This window comes from Anabrus simplex, chromosome 1 (genome assembly GCF_040414725.1).
Source record: "Anabrus simplex isolate iqAnaSimp1 chromosome 1, ASM4041472v1, whole genome shotgun sequence".
NCBI classification, from domain to species: Eukaryota; Metazoa; Arthropoda; class Insecta; order Orthoptera; family Tettigoniidae; genus Anabrus; species Anabrus simplex.
Window position 1 is genome coordinate 1,482,095,553 of NC_090265.1, and position 19,900 is coordinate 1,482,115,452.

Sequence of the window (19,900 nt, forward strand, 5' to 3'; positions counted from 1 at the left end):
CCTACAACATTTTACAATGACGTAGTGATAACCGCTCGGGCCTCTTTCAATTTTGAACGCCAATATTGAACGCCGAACACCTGCTGGGTGACGGCATAGCGAGGTGAGGAGAGGAAGAGTTGACCTTGAATCCTAGCAGCACGCGAAGGCTTGTGGCAACCAGGCCACGACTAGCCGTGCCGCGTTGCATTCCCCACCTTCCACCTTCCCCTCAACCCTTCACTCTCTTATCAGTTCGGTAGAGCTATTGCAAAACAAACGTGAATTTTCGGATGAACAGGTCGCTAATCGTGCCGTCATCAAGCCATGTAAAGTGTGACAATTTTATTTTAATGGTACAGGCAACAATTAATTTTAAAAACTTTTATTTACAGCCAAATTATTTACAAATTCCAGAAATTGACAACGACGATGTTCAATTGGAACACTTTCCAAATTTTAATCCTTGGAATGTGGCAATTTTTCTACAAAGCTGCTTTGCTGAAAGTGATCGCTATGAAAGCCAAATAACACCTGGCAAAAGAGAATTGGGTTTTGAACTGTACCGTAAGTAAATACTTTGTTTACATCTTTTCATGGCAAAAATAGACATGCGCCAAGACTGAATGATGATCCTTATTTACGGCGCTTATTGCAGAAAATTTGGTGATGTGCAGGTCACCATTGAACATCAGGAGACGTTAGTTTTGCCCGAAATACAATAGAAGGCGGTCGATCATTGGCTGAACAAAGGAGGGACAAAAAGGTCGTTTAAAGTCGTTTTCAGCACCAATTTAAAAAGCTACGGCACCAATCGGACCTTTCTACATGGAAGCTACAAGTAGAATCTGGTGACACAATGTAGAAAAACGGACATTTATCACAAAATAAACATTTGAAGAATTTAAGAAGGCGTGGCTGAACAACAACAAAATCGTCCATGACGTACACATTAGAAAATGGGCCCTGAAAAATTCTCGGCGAATTCATGGAGATACCTTCCGCTCCTCAATTTCCTGGGTACGAAAGTTTAAAAATAAATGCAATACTGGTTCCTGGAAAGTTACAAAATTTGTAACCAAAAGTTACACAGCCGATCAGCTTGGCCTTGCGTCGAACACAAGAATGTTTGTAGGATAGGTATCCGAATTATAAACACTCACTCTCGAAAGTGCGTTTTTTACACAGACCAAAGTGGGTTTAACGAAGAGATCCATGCTTGACATCAATACATTTAAAGGGAGAGAAAAATTTTTTCGCAGAAGCGCAATCGTTGAACTCATAAACGCACAGCTATATGATATAGCCTGTTATTTCTGCCGATGGAGAACTGTTACCTAAACTGTAACTTGTGTTAAAAGTAAAGGCCGGTGGATTTGGCCCTATTGTTAAAAAAATTGTTTACAGCAGATAACTGATTTGTTTTGCCTTCACAGTCTGGGAAGTTAACTAAAAGTTACTTCAAAAGAGGATACAAGAAGTTTATTTTCAAAATTTCCCAGACGACAGTGTTTTACTCTTGGATTCGTGGACAGCACAAAGTGCAAATATATTTGCGTCAAAACCCGCCAACAAAACTATTTTGCTATTTCCTTTACGTCGCACCGACACAGATAGGTCTTATGGCGACGATGGGACAGGAAAGGCCTAGGAATGGGAAGGATGCGGCCGTGGCTTTAATTAAGGTACAGCACCAACATTTGCCTGGTCTGAAAATGGGAAACCACGGAAAACCATCTTCTAGGCTGCCGACAGTGGGATTCGAACCCACTACCTCCCGGATGCGAACTCATAGCTGCGTGCTCCTAATCGCACGGCCAACTCGCCCGGTAACAAAACCATTATTGGTAAAACTATTCGCCAGGGAACTACTGGAATGATTCAGGCGTTAGATGTGCTTGGTTCCCGGATATGGAAACAATTTGTTCATTTTTTTATGACCTGATTATATTATGCAGTTGCACATTCATTTGCGCAACAATGTTTTAAAAACCCAATCATTGACCCACAACCAACTATCTTCTCCGCGGTTTCGTAACATGTGGAAGTATAGTTGGTACAAATGCGGTTATGTTGAAACACAACCCGCTTGCTTTGTAAACCCCGTTCAATGGTTCTATCCGATATACTTGCGATATATGTACGAAAGAAAGTGTTGCAGGGTGCGCGTGATGCAAGCAGTCTCTTTGCATTGGCAATTTTATTTTTTGTAAATATCCACTATTGCGTTGTTCATGTTTGTGGGTAGTCACGTCCTAGTTCGTGAACCATGGGCAACGGCTGAGTGGCCTAGTAAATGGTCCTGAGAGTCGGGATACCAGTTGCTATGGAATGGGAGTGGGCATCTCGGACACATTCTGAGTCATGGCCCTCCTTGTGCTCAGGCGGCTAGGACTATACAATTCACCGGCGGTCCATAACCCGTTAGAGGAGAGATCCTCACTTGGATTATGTGGAAGTAGGGTAGCATCCTGCTTCATGAATTTACCGAGCTCAGAACATTTTAAGCAAGCCTCGGACCTATGGGAGTAACGGAGTCCCACTCCCATTTGACAGGCGAGGGACTCCTTGGAAACAACTTGGCGAACGAAATGGAATTCGATGGGGAGCTATCAATACTAATGGGGCTTATGGAAGAAAGAAAGTAGAATTGGCTGAGTCAGCAAAGAGGATGCATTTGGATGTTCTAGGAGTAAGTGATATTCGGGTAAGGGGAGATAATGAGGAAGAGATAGGAGATTATAAAGTGTACTTGACGGGTGTTATAAAGGGAAGGGCAGAGTCTGGGTTAGGGCTCTTTATCAGGAATACCATTGCACGCAACATAGTTTCTGTTAGGCACGTAAATGAGCGAATGATGTGGGTAGATTTGTCAGTTGGAGGAATTAGGACCAGAATTGTGTCCGTGTATTGACCATGTGAGGGTGCAGATGAGAATGAAGTTGACAAGTTTTATGAAGCATTGAGTGACGTCGCGGTCAGGGTGAACAGCAAGGATAGAATAGTGCTAATGGGCGATTTCAATGCGAGAGTTGGGAATATAACTGAAGGATACGAAAGGGTGATTGGTAAATGTGGGGAAGCTAATGGGAATGGGAAGCGTCTGCTGGACTTCTGTGCTAGTATGGGTTTAGCTGTTACAAATACATTCTGAAAGCAAAAGGCAACACATGGGAGGCAAGGGGTACCAGATCCATAATAGACTATATCTTAACAGACTTCGAATTCAGGAAATCTGTTAGGAATGTACGAGTTTTCCGCGGATTTTTCGATGATACAGACCATTATCTGATCTAAGTATCTCTAGGCCTAGGGTAGAGAAAGTGAAATTTGTCTGCAAACGAATAAGGGTAGAAAATCTCCAGGACGAGGAAATTAGACAGAAGTACATGGATATGATTGGTGAGAAGTTTCGAACAGTAGATAGTAAGCAGGTTCAGGATATAGAAGGTGAATGGGTGGCATACAGGTATACTGTAGTAGAAACAGCAAGGGAATGCCTAGGAACAACTGTGTGTAAATATGGGGAAAGACGAACATCTTGGTGGAATGATGAAGTGAGGGCAGCTTGTAAACGTAAAAAGAAGGCTTATCAGAAATGGCTCCAAACAAGGGCCGAGGCAGACAGGGATTGGTACGTAGATGAAAGAAACAGAGCGAAAAAAATAGTTGTTGAATCCAAAAAGAAGTCATGGGAAGATTTTGGTAACAACCTATAAAGGCTAGGTCAAGCAGCAGGGAAACCTTTCGAGACAGTAATAAAGAATCTTAGGAAGGGAGGGAAAAAGGAACTGAACAGTGTATTGAGTAATTCAGGTGATCTCATAATAGATCCCATGGAATCACTGGAGAGGTGGAGGGAATATTTTGAACATCTTCCCAATGTAATAGGAAATCATCCTGGTGGTGTTGCGAACAGCCAAGCTCATGGGGAGGAGGAAGATAATTTTGGTGAAATTATGCTTGAGGAAGTGGAAAGGATGGTAAATAAACTCCATTGTCATAAGGCAGGAGGAAGATGAAATTAGACCTGAAATGGTGAAGTATAGTGGGAAGGCAGGGATGAAATGGCTTCATAGAGTAATAAGATTAGCATGGAGTGTTAGTAAGGTACCTTCAGATTGGACAAAAGCAGTAATTGCACCAATCTATAAGCAAGGGAACAGGAAGGATTGCAACAATTATCGAGGTATCTCATTGATTAATATACCAGGCAAAGTATTCACTGGCATCTTGGAAGGGAGTGTGCGTTCAGTCATTGAGAGGAAGTTGAATGAAAACCAGTGTGGCTTCAGACCAGAGAGGATGTCAGGATCAGATTTTCAGTATGCGCCAGGTTATTGAAAAATGCTACGAGAGGAATAGGCAGGTGTGTTTATGTTTCGTTGATCTAGAGGAAGCATTTGACAGGGTGCCGGGGGAAAAGATGTTCGCCATACTGGGGGACTATGGAATTAAAGGTAGATTATTAAAATCAATCAAAGGCATTTATGTTGACAATTGGGCTTCAGTGAGAATTGATGGTAGAATGAGTTCTTGGTTCAGGGTACTTACAGGGGTTAGACAAGGCTGTAATCTTTCACCTTTGCTGTTCGTAGTTTACATGGATCATCTGCTGAAGGGTATAAAATGGCAGGGAGGGATTCAGTTAGTTGGAAATGTAGTAAGCAGTTTGGCTTATGCTGACGACTTGGTCTTAATGGCAGACTGTGCCGAAAGCCTGCAGTCTAATATTTTGGAACTTGAAAATAGGTGCAATGAGTATGGTATGAAAATTAGCCTTTCGAAGACTACATTGATGTCAGTAGGTAAGAAATTCAACAGAATCGAATGTCAGATTGGTGATACAAAGCTAGAACAGGTCGATAATTTCAAGTATTTAGGTTGTGTGTTCTCCCAGGATGGTAATATAGTAAGTGAGATTGAATCAAGGTGTCTTAAAGCTAATGCAGTGAGCTCGCAGTTGCTATCAACAGTATTCTGTAAGAAGGAAGTCAGCTCCCAGACGAAACTATCTTTACATCGGTCTGTTTTCAGACCAACTTTGCTTTACGGGAGCGAAAGCTGGGTGGACTAAGGATATCTTATTTATAAGTTAGAAGTAACAGATATGAATGTAGCAAGAATTATTGCTGGTACAAATAGGTGGGAACAATGGCAGGAGGGTACTCGGAATGAGGAAATAAAGGCTAATTTAGGAATGAACACGATGGATGAAGCTGTACGCATAAACCGGCTTCGGTGGTGAGGTCATGTGAGGCGAATGGAGTAGGATAGGTTACCTAGGAGAATAATGGACTCTGCTATGGGGGTAAGAGAAGTAGAGGTAGACCAAGACGGCGATGGTCAGACTCAGTTTCTAACAATTTAATTATAAGAGGTATAGAATTAAATGAGGCCACAACACTGGATGCAAATCGAGGATTGTGGCGACGTTTAGTAAATTCACAGAGGCTTGCAGACTGAACACTGAAAGGCATATAGTCTATAATGAAAATGTATGTAATGTATGTATCCACTATTGCAAGGATTACAAAGAGTAAAAGAGGAAAACAAAGAAAGGTCGGTTTATTTATTTACAGTAAGGCCAAGCGCAGAACATCAAATTACGTTGCATGTTATATTCTAATCGAGAGGGTAGAAGAGTGAGGGGGAAGTTTAAGGTGGGGAATGCAACGCAGCACGTCAGAACGCTGCTTGGTCGCCACGAGCCATCGCCTGCTGCTAGTATTCAAGGTCAGCAAACTCTTCCTACGTCCGCACTTATGGCGTCGCCCGGCAAGTTTTCGGCTTTCAATATAGGCGTTCATAATTGAAAGTGGCCCGTGCGGTTTTCACTACGTCATTGTACAACTTTGTAGGAATATTGTACACTAAATTTCAACCTGATTAGCATTTTACACCGAAATCCTTTCCCTTGTGAGACATACATATTAAAGCTCTTTAAAGGGGTTGGTATAAATGACGTAAAACGAGTTATGTACTCTCTCAGGTCAAATGCTGCTGGACACGATGGCATACCTCTGTCTTTCTACAAATATATCATTGGCGCCATTCTGCCGATCGTAACACACATTATTAACTACTGTTTAACCCAAGGAATTTTCCCTACCGCGTGGAAGGATGCCCTGGTCTTCCCAATCCCAAAAAAGGATGGACCCAGTATTCATTCAGACTACCGACCAGTTTCTATCCTTCCACCTCTGTCCAAAGTGCTGGAACGACTGGTACATGAGCAAATTCTTACGTACTTACATAAATATGCTTTACTCGATTCTTACCAGTCAGGCTTTACGAAAAAACATTGTACCATGACAGCTCTGCTGAAAGTGACAGATGATATTAGATATGCAATGGATAACAAACAAGTGACAATACTTACTCTTTTAGATTTCAGTAGCGTATTTGATACTGTCGATCCTAGGTTGCTTCCTCCCAAATTACAGTCCTTAAACTTTAGCCAGAAAGTGCTGGAATTTTTCTATTCTTACCTGACAAACCGCCGGCAGTGTGTGGTTGCAAATAATAATAAATCAACGTGGCGAACCAAAAATACTGGTGTTCCACTAGGGTCAGTCCTAGGCCCTCTCCTATTCACTTTATATATAAATGATATCACCAGATCAATTAAGCACTGCAAGTACCATCTTTATGCTGATGATCTGCAAATTTATTACCACACTAGAACTAATAATATACAACAAGCAATATGTAATGTAAACGCTGACCTTGAGCAAATTAATAGCTATGCAATTATAAACAACTTTAAATTAAACCCCCATAAAACGCAAGCCATTATCATCGGTACATCAAAGAATCTTCACATTTTAAAACAAAATTGCATTCCTCCCGTAACTTTAAATAATACTGTTATACCTTATTGTGAATCAGTTTCTAACCTTAGTGTTATTATAACGGATACTCTAAACTGGTCAGCGCAAGTTAAGAATATCTGCTAAAAGGTTTATTGTGGCTTGCACCCCTCAAAACGGTTCAGAAATGTCTTGTCTTAGATACTGTATGCTATGGATTTACGGTATGACGTTCGAGTTTCTCCCTACTATAAACAATTATCTTGGTTACGACTAGACGACAGGCGTAAACTACATGCAAATACTCTTGTGTACCAGGTACTATCGGAAGACATCCCTGCTTATCTCTCCAGCAATTTTCGTCACCTTGGTTTTTTACATTTCCATGATACTCGCTCAGTGTCCCTCCTAGAAATACCTGTCCACCGAACAACCACATACCATCGATCATTTACTATCACCGCTTCGGGATGGTGGAATGCTCTTCCCAAAGACATCAAGGATGCTGCGTCGAAAAGTATATTTAAAACCTCCTACTAGCAGTTCCTCGTTAAGTGCTTCCAGCAAGGTACAGTACCTGTATGAATGGAACGAGTGATTGTGTGTGAAAATGATATGAGATTATTGCACAATAAATTAAATATTGGTTTAATATGATAATTTAAATTAAATTAAAAACATCCATATTGTATTTACGAAGTAGAAGTAGCCTAAAAATAGCTAGTAGTAAGTACAGTATTTAACTTAGATCTAGTCATGCAAGGATACATTCATTTAAATTTCATTTAATATTTTTATTAAGCTTACTAGTATTTTTAACATTCGTATTTCTTTCGTTGTGTATTGATTTTTTTTCAGACCTGTATTATGTAGGCAGTTACTTTTTCTTTCTTTCTTCTTTGCGTGTATATATTCATACTTTTGTCTTAAAAATTAGTGTTATTTGTAGTTCTTGGTATTTTAAATTAATAAATGTCATTATATTGAATAATAACAATATGTGTGTGGTTAAGTGTAAGAAAGGGCCAAGAGCCCTAACTTCGCAAGAGAAAATAAAGGCTTTATCTATCTATCGATCTAAAGCGTAATGCTATGCTATGTTGCTAGATTTTCGACCTGTTTAAAACATGTTAAGAATATTAAAATATATTATTATGTTTTGTGGCGTGCCACAGAAGTCGTGTTCACGTGTCACCTACTGGCACGTGTGTCATAGGTTCGCCATCCCTGCCCTGAACCTATCTTAACATGAGGCATTATTTACAATACAGTATATACATGGCCTTAAATGTACTTTTATAACACTGTGCAGGATATAAATTATATATTTTTTCACCGTTCATTCATTGATTTTATTATTCAAACATTACTGGAATTTACAATTTTTAAAAAGGTAAATTTGATCACTTCGCCGTGAGCTACAGCCTTTCGTAATATTGGCATTGGTATTATGTATTTACCAAAATTCTGAGCAGAAATATGCATTCACTCTATCAATCTGTCATTCATTCATTCATTCATTCCCTCATACACTCACAGATACATGCAAAAATGAAAGAAAAGTCATTTCCATACAGGTCATCAAGGCCCTTGGAGGGGTGGAAGTTAAAGGCTTCCACTATTCGTAACCTCGGCACTTGATCGGGTAGAGTGGTTAGCTCTACGCCCGGCCACCTTTGCCCCCAGGAATTAACCTGGTACTCATTGTTTTCGTAGGCTGAGTGAACATCAGGGCCGTGTGCACCTCCGGAAGTGGAAATCTCGTTTCTTAAATGTTACGACCTCCTGACGGGGATTCGAAACTACGTCCTTCCGGGCTTACCCAGCACGCCTTTATCGCCTCGACTAGGCAGCCCCTTACAGACGCATACGGCTGTTCCATAAAATTTATTTTACGTCCCGCTAATTCTATGACAGCTGATGGCAGAGCTGTTGAGGATCCAAACAGCCTTAGAGGTGAAAACTGAACATACACCTAACTACTTTTACGGTTCTACGAGACGCTAAGGTGCCGGAATTCTGTACCGTATGAGATTTTGAACATGCCAGTAAACTGCAGATAATTACTCTCCGTATGTACAACTCCTGGGACTCTTAGATCGAAGGTGTGGGCTAAGTTGAATAGGAACCGATGTTCGGAGACGTACCGTTTTCGTGCTACAGGTACAATAATTTAAAATCGTTTAAATCTCCCACTTCTGCTGGTGAAAGAGCAAGAGTAGTTTGTTTTACGTCGCACCGACCGAGATGAAATGGGGTATGGCTTTTAGTGCCGGGAGTGTCCGAGGACAAGTTCGGCTCGCCAGATGCAGGTCTGTTGATTTCACTCCCATAGGCGACCTGCACGTCATGACGAAGATGAAATGATGATGAAAAGACACACATACACCCAGCCCCCGTGCCAGCGAAATTAACCAATGATCGTTAAAAATCCCGACCCTGCCGGGAATCGAACCTGGGATCCCTGTGGCCAAAGGCCAGCACGCTAATCATTTAGCCATGGAGACTGACACCGATAGAGATGTCTTATGGTGACGATGAAAGAATAAAGGGCTCAGTCTTAGAAGCTAACGATGAAGGGCTCAGCCATGCGGGGGGGGGGATTTTTACAAAAAGTAAAATAAACGTAAACGAACAATAAGCCATACACTAAATGAACATTCAGATATATAATTGTAGAACCAACAGATCTGCAATTCACTTATATCAGTGTCCTTACAATGACAAGTCATACATGCACCTTCATTGTGTTCTACCATCATTCTGTAACTACAACCCCCACCCCACAATCGACCAATCCTGGCTACGCTACTGTAAGTAACCGTGGCCTTAACACAGTACGGCCCGGGTTTTCGGCTAGGGGTCGATAGCCCTATAAATAGTTGTTCGTGGTTTCCCGTTTTCACACCAATCAAATGCTGGGGCTGTTCCTTAATTTAGGCCATGGCCAATTCCTTCCTATTCCTAGGCCCTTCCTATCCCATCGTCGCCATAAGACCTACCTGTGTCGGTGCGACGTAAAGCAAAAAAATGCAAAGAAAAGCGGTCCGCCTCTGTGGTGTAGTGGTTAGCGTGATTAGCTGCCAACCCCGGAGGCCCGGGTTCGATTCCCGGCTCTGCCACGAAATTTGAAAAGTGGTACGAGGGCTGGAACGGGGTCCACTCAGCCTCGGGAGCTCAAATGAGTAGATGTGGGTTCGATTCCCACCTCAGACATCCTGGAAGTGGTTTTCCGTGGTTTCCCACTTCTCCTCCAGGCGAATGCCGGGATGGTACCTAACTTAAGGCCACGGCCGCTTCCTTCCCTGTTCCTTGCCTATCCCTTCCAATCTTCCCATCCCTCCACAAGGCCCCTGTTCAGCATAGCAATTGAGGCCGCCTGGGCGAGGTACTGGTCATACTCCCCAGTTGTATCACCCGACCAAGAGTCTGAAGATGTGAAATAGATGAATTCGTAAACCTACTGAAATTTGTATTAAACAATAATTACAATAATTACTTCACATTTAATAAAAAGATTTACCATCAAACATGCCTAGCAATGGGAGACCCCACGTCGGGCATACTGGCAGACATATATATGGATCATTTGGAGCAAAACAAAATAAACACAAAAATAAATGGACTTTGCCTTTGGATCAGGTATGTAGACGACACCTTTGTCATAAAAGATAGCCAAAAAATGAAAGTGAAAAAAATCCTAAATTTCTTAAATAATATTGACCCAAATATAAAATTTACGAAAGAAGATGAAACTAACAACTCAATAAACTTCCAGGATATTAATGTAACACGAATAAGAGATAGATTTGAATTTCTAATATTTAGAAAACCATCATATGCTCCTCTAACGATAAAAAATGATTCTCTTCACCCAAAATCACATAAACAGGCGGCTTTTTACAGTTTAGTTTATAGAGCTTTCAAAATCCCTCTTTCAGAGAGTAACTTAAAAAAGGAACTCAATTTTATAAAAGATCTGGCCTCAATTAATGGATATAAAATAAATATAGTCAATCGGGTCATCAATAAAGTAAAACAAAAGTTAGTAACTAATCTTACTCCCGAAAAAACTAAGCAGTCCAAATTCGCAACATTTACATTCACCAAACCAGCCATTTTTCAAATAACTAATCCTATCAAAAAACGAGATGTGAATGTAGCATTCAAAACACAAAATACAAAGAGAAACATTTTTTTCAACCACAATAGTATAAATTCCAACAATAACCCTTATCTAAGTTCTGGCATTTATAGATTAACATGTGTAGAATGTAAATGTTCATATGTTGGCCAAACTGGCCGTAACTTTCTCACAAGATACTTAGAACACGTTAATGCTACAAACCACAACAAACATCCTGCGATGAGTGCTCACATGAGAGAGTCAGGCCACCAATTTACAACCATAGAGAAAGACCTAAACATTATCAAGAAGATAGAAAAAGGAAAACTAATGACAGAATTAGAAAATATTTATATCCACTTAGACCAGTATTTCAATAAAGAAAAATTTAAATGACGAAATTGAAATAAGAAATCCGTTACACGAACAATTACCGAAAGTATTAAAGACGCTTAATCTAGAAAAAATGTAATTTTGCCAAAGTTTTCATTCCCAAAACAACTTATATCATCCAACATTAAAGATCTCAACCCCTCCCTGCGCTCCTACAAGACATTCCCTTTCCAAAACCACACCCACAAACATTTCTCCTCCTACCCCTACTCCCTCCCCTCAACCCCCACCACCTCACTCTTACAACACAAGGAGTAGACACAGAACAGACAGTCACCACATAACGTCGGAAAATTCCAAACCGACAAACTGCAATTGGAGGGGTAAGTGAAGTTTCTAGAAGCACACACTTAACTAGCAACACAAATTCCGATTACTTACAAGATTCTTTTTCTTGTTACAGACATTCAACAAGATAAACCAACCAGCAGCTTTCAATACAAACGTTGATTTACGTCCCTTTCAATCATCCTTATCAAATCCATTAGTTCAACGAACGGTCATTGACATCTATAAAAACATATCTTATCAACAGCATTTGCCGAGGTCATATGACAACAAGCATTTAAATTTCTTGAAGACCAACATTTATCCTGTTACAAGTTCAATCATCAAATTGACGACAAATTTGAATCTTTATAGACTCTTATCCACAAGGGATAAATAACTTTTTTACCAGATGTCATTGCCAAGAAAATCCTCAAATTTAGCTCCTAAGATTGATTTTCACGTCTTTCTAAGATTTTGGACATGATATATATATTTTTATTTTATTTTATATTTTTGTACTCTCTCTTCCACAATTTTAATGTATCTTCCTATTAAGCACATGTAGTTAAGCCATGTATACAAAGATTTTATGTTTTATGATATTCTAATAGAATAAGTTTTAAGTTTGTCAAAAATGTTCTAATAGTTCTTAAGTCATTATTTACGTAAATAACAACTATTCGAGATTCAGATTTGGCTGATGATGCTCTATAAAGGAGCGAAACATGTCCCATATATAATTTTTAAACTTACGAAGTTATTTTAAATGTGACAACATTATAATGTATTGAACAGGTGGATTCATAATAAAACTTTATTATTTTATATCAGTTAGGTCAGTTCAGAGGGTCCCGGGTTCGATTCCCGGTGGGGTCGGAGATTTTATTCGCTTCTGATTATTTCTTCTGGCTCGGGGACTGGGTGTTTGTATCCGTCCCAAGACTTTCTTCTTCATATTCACACAACACACTATACTACCAACCACCACAGAAACACACACTAGTGATTACATCCCTCCATATAGGTTCGGCGACAGGAAGGGCATCCGGCAATAAAACAGGGTCAAATCCACATGTGCGACGCAGGTCGCACCCGTGACCCCACACGTTTGGGAAAATCGGTAGGAAAAGAAGAAGAAGAAAGGGAAGTTTGTTTGTTTGTTTGTTTGTTTGTTTGTTTGTTTGTTTGTTTGTTTGTTTGTTTGTTTGTTTGTTTGTTTGAAAACATTTAAGAAATGTCTTGGAAAACATCAGATAGGGAATCTGCCACCTGGGTGACTGCCCTAAATGCAGATCAGAAGTGATTGCTTTATTGATCAACCTCCTCCGGCGTCTCCGAATGATCTTCTGCCTCATGCTACATAGCTGTCTACGTTAGTATGCTGGACCTTTCGAGTCGACGGACTTGCCGAAGTTAGTTCATTCACTAAAGTAGTGTGTAGTCAAATATGGGAGTTATTCCAATTTTTGGTTATTTCTTTTGCGATCCAATAAACTTCTTTTTTATTTCCTTTGCTAGTGGCTTTACGTCGCACCGACACAGGTAGGTTTTATGGCGACGATGGGACAGGAAAGGGCTAGGCGTTGGATGGAAGCGGCCGTGGGCTTAATTAAGGTACATCCCCGGCATTTTCCTGTTGTGAAAATGGGAAACCACGGAAAGCCATCTTCAGGGCTGCCGACAGTGGGATTCGAACCCACTATCTCCAGGATGCAAACTTACAGCCGCGCGGTCCTAACCGCACGGCCAACGATCCAATAAACTATAGATGTTTCATCTGATCTGTGCTGTCTTCATTCATCATATAACCGAATGGTTGACGCTTCGATGTCATAGATAGGGAAATATATAGGGTATCTCTTCCTCCTCGCCATTTCCCACTATTTCTTTTATTAGGGTCGGCACCTGATTTGCGGAGCGATGTATTCACTATTGCGTGTTTCTGTAGTAATTGGTATTGTTGCGTGTAGTATTGTACAGTACCCAGGGGTAGTAACCCTCTAGGACGATGCATCCACTCCTGTATAAACATCCGACTAAGTCAGGTTTGGGCAGAGAAGTGGGTTGGTTGTCGATGGGCAAGTCTAAAAGTCAAAGTTTCTCACTTAATAAGTAAATGACAGGATAAATGGAGGTATAACTCGAATGAGAAACAATAATATGGGGTAGGATGAGTTTATTCACACATTAACTCCGAATCATACTAATACAAAAAGAAAATCAAATAATAAAAATGATAACAACATTATCTCAAAAATTGAAAAGAAATGGACATTAAACGTTATTTATTCAAATAATTAAATGCAAAATGAATGTTCAAGCACAAAATTAATTACTTGTAAACTTCAAAAATATTCTTCACATGATTGTCCAAAGTTCATGTTCGTAATAGTATACGTATGCGTATACAAATACGTATTCGATTCGCATGGAGTAACGCGATGTTAAGTATCACATTGATACGGATTTTAATTTCGGAGAGTCGTCGCAAAGTTAACATAAAAAGAAAATTAATACGCAATGGGACTTGATATGAATTATGAAAAATACTAGTGGCATTTCCCTACGCTATATTTACAATGAACACAAAATAAGCAAAGTATCTCAAATATATACATCGGATAAAGAAAGGGAAATCTTACATACTACACTGACTCGACGTGAAACACGGTTCACCAAAATCTGGTGAGAACTAGACTGATCACCAATATTACTCAGCACTCGGGCCGTTCCCCATTAAACAACAAGACAACACATCAAAACAACATTGAAATAGCACAAAACACCATCCTCTAAGAGAAAACATAGTATTATCCTTTATTAAACATATGGAAAGCAATGGGCAACATTGCATTCTTCTGCTGCATTTGCGCACCCAAAAGCTCGTTCATCCGTCACATATTTCCTGCTGTGCTGTGGGCTGAAAAGAAATGTTAGAACTCAATACTGCACTGAGGCTTGGTTACTGTTCGACAAGATTGTATCACGGAAATAACATCTCATTCACGCTATGTAAACACGGCTGATAAGTAAACCTGTAAGTCGATCTCATATTTCCTCAACTGCACGGAAACTCACATACAATCGTGCTTCTTACTAGCATGTTACAATAATATATCACACACATCAGACTCACTGGCCTGGCATCAATTTCCCGTCAATTCTGATTCTCAGTATTCTCTCAGAATACAATTTGCAGGGCCATATCCACTGCACATCATTCTTATCACTTCATCCGGCATGCAATCGGCCTGCATAATTAACTTCATAAATCAGCATGCAAGAAAACTCTTATATTTCTTACAATCTCATCAGCCTTTCCCATTATAAATCCAGGTTCGATTCCGATACACATCATTGTTCGAAACAGTTTCCAACCTACATTGGAAGACTCCTTTCCCATTCAACGTTGCGATACAGCTCCACACATGTCAGCTCCTGAAATAACATGCGTCATGCAATCTAACTGTTACTAACTTCCTAAATGACCAAAATTAAATTGAATTTACTCTCAACGTAGCAAGTGTTTAACTGGGAAAGTGGATGATCTTGTCAATCTAATCATCCTATCTCTAATATACAAGAATATTGGAATAATACTAAGCTAATTATCATGCATAATGACACAACAATATAAATCCTAACAACTCCCTCATTATCCCATCTAACTAATCGTAAAGTAAAATAAAAATATAGAAATCATGCATTCCTCTTTTATCCGTATTTACAGCATTACAAATGTAACAAACACATGCCGTCAGGCAAAATTTACGTTATAGAAAAATCCCTACACTAAACTTCACTAGTATTTAAACATAATTCATATAACATGCCATATAATTTAAAAACATGCGTCTTAACTTGGACAACTCTCTGGACATTGGCAACGGCTCACATCCTTGCCATTGTAGTGTTCTACTCCATGTTGACCACTGCTTTAACACATGGAAACAATCTTCTTTGTTCTATGGGCGGTGCCGTCTTCTTTATGAACGTTCCTGTACACTGCAACACAGAAGACATTAGGTGAATGTCTCTTCACCGCTCGATTTGCACGTGCTGAACAAACCCAACATTACTGACAAGAAAACACACTTAAAATTATTCAATTAGGTTTTTTTATACAGTTATAGCGGCTCGCGGTTCGGTTCGAAAGTTCTTCTCGAAACGCGACCAACACGAAAATGCAATACAGCTGAGCGTTTCTTCTTCGCTTTCCAGTCTGCGGCTATTATTAACGTCTATTTATCTGGAGTAAAACTTTGCGGCATAATGAAATCGGCAATTTAGCACTGCACCAATTAATTCAGTAAACTTCACGACTAAAGGCACTACCACACACTGTTATATATCTATCCACGTGGCAACATTCACGCACAAGTATCAAAGCAATACCGAACAACGTTCACACCACGTCGGCTCCCACGATCAGACTGAAGCTCTCAAAGCTTGGGACGCTGGAGAAACCTCGCTAACGCCGTTGTAGCTATGGGATTCCCGCATGTTTAAAGAAGCAACCAATCAACGTGCTTGCCATTCACAGTGACTTATATATTAATTAAAACACACCATAAAACACTCTCCAGACGATATAAAAATGACTCAGATTATTTCTATAGCGTAGTCCTTATTATATTACACTTTTCGACCTGTGGAAATCCATCAACTAACAGAACTGATCCTCTAATAGCTATATATTCTCCATGCAATTGTCCATGTTGGACATCCTGGGATATTAATTTCGCGCGATCCAGACTCCATATTTGCACACCCACGCGTTGTAATTGGCTGAATGTTCCTCTTTGCCAACGTCTTCTACACGTGCCGAGTTGTGCTAACTTCTGGTGACGCTAAGCCTTTCTCACGGTCCCGAGGAAGCATCGCGCAAAATCCAGCGACTTTATGCCTCCATGGACTTCCGGTCTCAGCTATCCTGCGATCCACTACTTTTACCATGCCTGACTGAAATTTATTTCAATAAAATTATATAATATGGCAAATAATAATCTGAGTGTCTCTTATGGGCCGCCGGGATACGGCTCAGTATGAACACAGAAACCCAATTCCCGAGCAAGAGGAATTATCTATACGTAGTTAAAATATTCTGCATCACCGGGAATCGAACCCAAGGCCTTCTTACACGAGGTTACGTATGCTGACCATTCAGCCAAGGAATCGGATGATAGTTTATAGCAAATGTTACCATCTATATTAATTCTTAAAGCACAGACGTGTGCTCATTTATTTGTAAAATATAAATAAAGTTGTGTGTGTTAGCTAGCCAAGAACTCTTAATCATGCGCTACTTTGTTTCGGTCGTGCTTGTACTCGGGGTCTTAATATTGTTCAGCCGATCACATTTTGTGTGGGGAAGTGTACCTCAAGTTCTTGCCATGTCATCCGTCTTCCTGGGACAACCCCACGCTTGTCCACGCCCCTCGCCTTTCATGTAAATATGAACATGTCAAGGTTGTTTCCCCGCAACTCGAGTTCTCATCATTGAAACTTGACGGTAAACATGATTGATAGACAGGTATGATCGTACTGATAGTTTTGACGCCAAACCGGTTATACAGTCTCATTTTAACGATGGCTGTGTGTGTATTTCGTCCAGTAACGTAAGAACGAAATAGATTCCTGATGATGTGAGCCTAGCAGGTTTGGTTGGCTGTTCGTTGTTTACCTCACTCTCGCCATACAAACAACAGCCGGGCCCTGACAGGTTTAATACTGTGGTTGATTGCATCTCCCCATGGCAACATCAAACACTGCCCTCACAATCACTAACCTCGCAAACGCCAGGGTCGCTCTGCAGGTGCATGGATTGAAGGGGTGACATTGCTTTTAATGCCACATGTTGTGAAGCAATATTAGTCTTAAAATGTGCCTCTGAATTGAGTATTTCCAATACAAGAGATGTAATAATATTCTAATGTGATTTAAGGAAATTTAGATTGTCCGCCTATGTGCTGAAGGGGTTAGTGTGATTATCTGCCACCCCTGGAGGCCCGGGTTCGATTCCCGGCTCTGTCGGGCTGGAACCGGGTCCACTCAGGCTCGGGAGTCAACTGAGTAGAGGGGGGTGCGATTGACTCCTCAGCCATTCTTGAAGGGGTTTTCCATGGTTTCCCACTTCTCCTCCAGGCAAATTCCGGGATGGTACATAACTTAAGGCCACGGACGCTTCCTTTTCTCTTCCTTGTCTATCCCTTCCAATATTTCCCATTCCCTTACAAGGCCCCTATTCAGCATAGCAGGTGAGGCCACTTGGGGGAGGTAGTGGTCGTCCTTCCCACTTGTATCCCCACGACCCCAAGTCTCACGCTCTAGGACACTGCCCTTGAGGCGGTAGAGGTGGCATCCCTCGCTGACTTCGAGGGTAAACTAACCCTGGAGGGTAAACGGATCGAGAAAGAAAGAAAGAAAGAAAGAAAGAAAGAAAGAAAGAAAGAAATGTTAGATTCCGACGTCATAGTCTTGAGGTTCCCAACTCACTTGGATCGGGTTGAATTTCCGTATCTGCCACGAAATAAAGACTGGTTTTAGGAACTATAAGGGAGTAAACTCATCACCAGGTAGCATCATTGAAGATACAAGTCGGACTGTGTGGCGCTGACGGTAGAGTACTGGCCTTCTGAGCCCTAGTTGGTGGGTTCTGTTCAGGCTCAGTCCGATGGTATTTGCAGATGGTCAAGTAATTCAGCTTCCAGTCAGTTGATTTACTGGCATAAAAAACAATGATCGAGGTAGAACAAGGAAAGGTACTCAGAAATTCGGTTGTCAGAGCGACGATCCGCACTAGCGAGTCTGCATCTTGATTTCAAACTTAACCACGTGGATGCGTGTACGGTTTTTAAAGTGGGAAGTCACGCCCCTGATGTTTCGACTTCAAATGATACTGGAAGTCTCGCGGTCGGTCACTGTATCAAGGGTAACGTAATATCACCATACGCACTTGTTTGCATAACCGCTGAGTTATGAAAATATTTATTTAGGACAAATTATCTTAAAATATACATTATGAATATGTGTGGGAGTTATTTCACGAATCATTTGAGGATGGATTGCAGACGTAATTTAAACATTGCAATATATTGAAAACTTAATTTCGATGTTCGATAATGTTGCAAGAAATATATCCGTATAGGCCTATTGTTTTAATAATCGATAAATCATTATTTTCATCTGCAATCCATTAAACTGCATACAAATATTTTCAGATCAAATTTTATTATATTATCCATAACGAATATAAATTTCAGAAGTGGAAACAACAGGCTGTTAAGGGAAGAAATATTATTTATCGTAAGACTGCAAATTCTCTGTAGGTATACCCTCTTGAGGGAGATTAGAATGTTTCTGTTCCAGACATAAGTTATGTTTTTCGACTTTCAAAATGTTTACAAATAATTTGTGTAGGTATAAACGTTAGTTTACCAACCGTGTTAAAGCATTTCTAAGCTTTGCTCTTTAAAGGTGTAAATAAGAAAATCAAGCATGGTGATCAACCCTCTTATCAGTTGAATTTGGTTCTCATAAGTAATCCGTTCGAATTACAGCCAACAACAGAAATAAGTTGGCTGTTTCGTTACAGCTACAGTATGTGTGTTTGTGGACAACTGTTGAACAAATGACAATTTATTAGCGCCTTTCTTTAGAGAATAGTGTTAAGTCGTAATTTTTACTGCTCCTTTCAATATTACAAAGATGTTTGTGTAAATTTAGTGATGATGATGATGATGATGATGATGATGATAAAAATGATGATGATGATAACACTTCATATACATTTTTAAAATATTCTGTCTGTCATTCACAGTGATATTGGGACCACAAGATTTCAGGAGCTAAAATTAGTATAGGTTGCCATCTCTCCGTTAAACGAAAAATACAATTAAACTCTCACGACTATGAATATTGTATTTTTAAAGAAAATTACGGCTCTTTGAGTGAAGTGATTGTGCCATATTCGCCATGTTGACGTGCACATTTTCACCTGTTGGCATGAGGCCGAATTATGTCGACCCGTAGATTATTTTACATGGGAGGTACGTGGTCTTCTCTTTGGTGCTCCTGGGACTTCCTTCAAGTGGACAAAGAGATATGGCGACAAAAAATGCAATGAATTCGCTTGACGAAACTGAGTTTTGTACACGTCGCCATATCAGTAATACCATCAGTCCCGGCCAAAGGGAACATAATAAGATAGAGCGTTGGATAGACCTCAACACTATTGTGTTGCCGAAGTAGAAGCAAGCGGATACACGTGGTCGCCATATTATAACCGTTTGCTCTCCTTTATTGATCAATTTAAGACACT